Raw genomic sequence first — 4,947 nt, 5'->3', positions numbered from 1 at the left:
CTTGTACTAAACACCTATGAGTTTTCAGTTAGTGTATTTGATGATTATTCTTTTAAATAAAATTATAAAATGATCATTAAGTGTTCTCTTGAGAGTAGCTCTGGATATGTTCATGTGTTCACGTCTTCACATAGTGAATGAGACAGCAGACGCTTTAAAAACCATGACCATCATGCAGTGGCGGTTTTAGGCATGGGCGAACGGGGCAGCCGCCCGGGGCGGCACTTTTTCATGTCACGTGGGGGGCGGCACACGAACTTGGAGGAAAACAAAAATAATCTAAATAAAGCGTTTTTCTAGAGGATGGGCGAGCGGAGACGATAAGGGATGAAGTTGGGAGGGCGCCGGGAGGGATTCTATGGGGGGCGGCACACGAACCTGGAGGACAAAATAATCATCTGTGCCGCTGTGTGTGTGTGTGTGTGTGTGTGTGTGTGTGTGTGTGTGGGGGGGGGGGGGGGGGTAGTTGGTTAATGAGCAAGCGGCAGCCTTTTTGCGCTGTATATTCACAGACGCACATCGCGATTTAATTTGCTGCACAGCTATATTTTGATTTATTCATCCATCTATCTATCAAATCGGACATTTTACGTGGCATCTGAATTATACTGTAATTGACTCCAATTACATGACTGGATTCCGGGATTCCCTCTGCATCACAGAAATAATACGGCTTTAAGTTATAAATGGAACTTACCTTTATCTTCACGGAGGGATGGTGTTCGCGAATATGGGAGAACATGTTCGACGTATTTCCTCCTTTTGCGGCCACTGTTCGTCCACATTTCTTGCAAACTGGATATCCACCCCACGATCATTTTTCGGATACCCAAAATATTCCCATACTGCAGATTTTAATTTTTTTTTCGGCGGGAAATAGAGATTAGAATTTGCAGCCACTATCGGACATTTTCGCCGCTGTGCATTTATGGGTGGAGTCTAAGCAGTAAAGCGGAAAGAAGTTGCATATACACAGCAGCGCAGGTGAGATCTGGTTTCTTTTTTTTTTTTCCAAACCGCGGATAGGCAAATGTGCATGATATGATAATCGTACATGTCAATATCACAATAAACCGCCATACCGGTATACCGTTACAACCCTAGTGGGGATTGATACACCTTACAAAGTTGATGCTGTAATATTTATCACTCTGATGCATTGTTCTGACCCATATGCATATAAGCCTTTCAGTCTGACAAGCTGGTAGTATCATGACTGCCTTTTTCCAGGTCTGGTGCCCAACGTGATCAAATTGTTTTACACCTGTGCCCTCAGGTGGAGTCAACTCTATGTGATACCATTACAATATGTCATAGTTTTACAATAGTTGTGACAATATAATTTCTTTTAGGAAAATTCAATGTGTTGAAAGCACAGATGGTAGAGGAGGAGGAATGGGTTCCATCTCCATTGAACAGGTATTTATGTAGCTGATCTTACAGCTGAACCTGCTGTTTTTCTCTTTTTTTCTCTGTGCTTACTGTGCTGTACCCTACAAAAATGTGAAAACAATGAGCTTCATTTTAAGCAGTTGGAGTTGGAATGTAGAAGTCATGCTATTTTTGTCTGTTTTTGTTATATTACAGAACTATTGTAAAATAATATTTGCGTGCTTGTATGATTTCTTTCACAGATCCCCCTCGACGTCCTGGAGGATATCCTTTTAGAAGTAGTCCTGTTCGAGGGTGACAAAGCTTTTTTAAAGCTGTCACTTGTTTGTCACCTTTTTTTGGGACTTAGTCGGAAGGGAAACATTCCGTGCCCGAGCGCATTTTCAGTGGCTTGACAGTAGGTATAAAACATATTATGATATTTGAATACCCTTTGAGTTAGGATGTTTGTATTCCCATTAACAAGGGATTTTACTCTAATGAATCATTCTTAAATTTGAAACCTACAGGTGTAGTCCCATGGAAACTGTACAGTGCGGCCTATCAAGCACAATTCCGACGATTGTATCGCCTGGAATGCTGCCAGCACTGTCTAGAGACTTATAAGAACAGCTTACCAGGTATGCATACTGTGTAAGAATGTTGACAATTGTTGCTGAAGTCAGTGGTTGCAAAAAGAAAGTCACCAGAACAATTTATTGTGTGTCAGGTCCTGAATATTTTCTTGAAAGTATGCAATGAAAAACATTGTTGCTCTGTTTTGATACTAAGTATGCTTGCTTATTATTTATTGTCCCATAGGCTACATTGGGCGTGGAAGACGAGGGGAACTTCACACAGCCTGGGTTCTGCAGCGAGTTCTGCAAACACCTTACGGAAGACTTGGGTGTGTGAATGGGTGGGTGGGTCAGTGAGTGAGTGAGTGAATGGGTGGGTATGTAAGGAAAATAGCAAATTGGATGACTTTGGAATAAAAAAATAACAGCTACTATGCCTCTGTTTCCTTGTCTACACACAGACTACACACATGACCGAACCACATTTTAAGTTTTATCAGCTTTTCATTAAAAAGCACAGTGGCACCCAATTGTGATGAGTTACTGTATGTGGAAATGAGTGGCACCTCTGTATCATTTGTGAATAATTTGTCATCTCATATCGACATTAAATCATAAGTTTATTTAATTTTAATGTTGGCACAGAAATAAGTTACAGTGCCTTTGGAAATGCAATAAAATGCTCATTTGGAAAACGTTTAACTATCCTTTGTAATTGAGTAAAATTATGATAACTGAATACTTTTATAAGGCACTGTATACTTGATTGCAATGGGTTTTATTACTTTCCGGCTATATTAATACACCAATCAATATGTTAACCAATCATCACAGACAAGCATTACATCGATATCGGATTGAAACTATATTATGGCCATCCTACAGCTACATAAACAAGGGTAAATAGTCCTACTTTCACTGTCCTGGAGAGAGAGAGCGAGAGAGACAGAGATGTAAACATGTAAGCAGCAGCAGAATAAAATAGAAATATGATTTCAGAATGTTTTACTTACTGTATGCAAATGTCATTTTCGAGAAATGTTTGGCTCGCATTATCACCAAATTGATGACAATATCACCATTTACTACAAAACTTTGAACTCAATAATTAACAAAATAATATATAAGAAATAAATTGAGAAACTAAATTTCCTGTTACAGACAATTTATCTTAAAATAGTTTGATGTTCAGAATGCTCCTCACTCCACTTCACGCAACTTTAAAACACGCAAGGACCATGTTAGGCCAAAAGCTGAACAATGTTTGTGGGCAACACTCTTGATTTCCCCAGGAGATCTAGACATAGCATATATGCTCACCTAAAGGATTATTAGGAACACCTGTTCAATTTCTCATTAATGCAATTATCTAATCAACCAATCACATGGCAGTTGCTTCAATGCATTTAGGGGTGTGGTCCTGGTCAAGACAATCTCCTGAACTCCAAACTGAATGTCAGAATGGGAAAGAAAGGTGATTTAAGCAATTTTGAGCGTGGCATAGTTGTTGGTGCCAGACGGGCCGGTCTGAGTATTTCACAATCTGCTCAGTTACTGGGATTTTCACGCACAACCATTTCTAGGGTTTACAAAGAATGGTGTGCAAAGGGAAAAACATCCAGTATGCGGCAGTCCCGTTGGGCGAAAATGCCTTGTTGATGCTAGAGGTCAGAGGAGAATGGTCCGACTGATTCAAGCTGATAGAAGAGCAACTTTGGCTGAAATAACCACTCGTTACAACCGAGGTATGCAGCAAAGCATTTGTGAAGCCACAACACGCACAACCTTGAGGCGGATGGGCTACAACAGCAGAAGACCCCACCGGGTACCACTCATCTCCACTACAAATAGGAAAAAGAGGCTACAATTTGCACGAGCTCACCAAAATTGGACAGTTGAAGACTGGAAAAATGTTGCCTGGTCTGATGAGTCTCGATTTCTGTTGAGACATTCAAATGGTAGAGTCAGAATTTGGCGTAAACAGAATGAGAACATGGATCCATCATGCCTTGTTACCACTGTGCAGGCTGCTGGTGGTGGTGTAATGGTGTGGGGGATGTTTTCTTGGCACACTTTAGGCCCCTTAGTGCCAACTGGGCATCGTTTAAATGCCACGGCCTACCTGAGCATTGTTTCTGACCATGTCCATCCCTTTATGACCACCATGTACCCATCCTCTGATGGCTACTTCCAGCAGGATAATGCACCATGTCACAAAGCTCGAATCATTTCAAATTGATTTCTTGAACATGACAGTGAGTTCACTGTACTACAATGGCCCCAACAGTCACCAGATCTCAACCCAATAGAGCATCTTCGGGATGTGTTGGAACGGGAGCTTCGTGCCCTGGATGTGCATCCCACAAATCTCCATCAACTGCAAGATGCTATCCTATCAATATGGGCCAACATTTCTAAAGAATGCTTTCAGCACCTTGTTGAATCAATGCCACGTAGAATTAAGGCAGTTCTGAAGGCGAAAGGGGGTCAAACACCATATTAGTATGGTGTTCCTAATAATCCTTTAGGTGAGTGTATGTGTGTATGTGCACAATGAATGAATGGAATAAGCTGCTACAGTTACATTGAACCATGTGCTTGTGCTCATGTGCACAAGCACACACACACACACACACACACACGCCGATGGGCTTTAAAGTTTAACTTTAGGTTTGTGAAAGCAGACATAATTATTTCTGTCAGGACCTCGATGTGTATCCAAGCCCCAAAAACACACTAACTCAGGCGTTCACGCAACTTATCGCGAAAAACCAGACAGAAATAGACTTGAAAATTTTAAAGAAAAGACATTAGCGGTTTTTGTTAATGTTTAAAGGTATAAAAAAAACCTTTGCTGCCTTTCTTAAATGGCTAGAAAACATTGCCTCAACACTATTAAACACGGAATCCGCTGTTTGTAAACGGTCCGCATTTTACCCTCACCGCTAAAATAGTTGTGCTTGTTTCACACTTTCTCTTGTTTCGCTTGGGTATGCCT

General features: G+C 41.0%; 1 long non-coding RNA gene across 1 annotated transcript; it reads left to right on the top strand.

Annotated features, from left to right (window-relative positions):
* The first annotated feature begins 1,023 nt into the window (after positions 1 to 1,023).
* On the top strand, positions 1,024 to 2,365 carry LOC140591793 (uncharacterized). Its single transcript, XR_011992094.1, has 4 exons — positions 1,024 to 1,419; positions 1,635 to 1,789; positions 1,902 to 2,012; positions 2,194 to 2,365. It is a non-coding gene; the product is annotated as an uncharacterized lncRNA (long non-coding RNA).
* The last annotated feature ends 2,582 nt before the right edge of the window (positions 2,366 to 4,947 follow it).

Source organism: Paramormyrops kingsleyae, chromosome 6 (genome assembly GCF_048594095.1).
Source record: "Paramormyrops kingsleyae isolate MSU_618 chromosome 6, PKINGS_0.4, whole genome shotgun sequence".
Taxonomy (NCBI): Eukaryota; Metazoa; Chordata; class Actinopteri; order Osteoglossiformes; family Mormyridae; genus Paramormyrops; species Paramormyrops kingsleyae.
The sequence above is the reverse complement of the archived record's forward strand: the minus strand, read 5'-3'. Positions and strand labels throughout refer to the sequence as shown.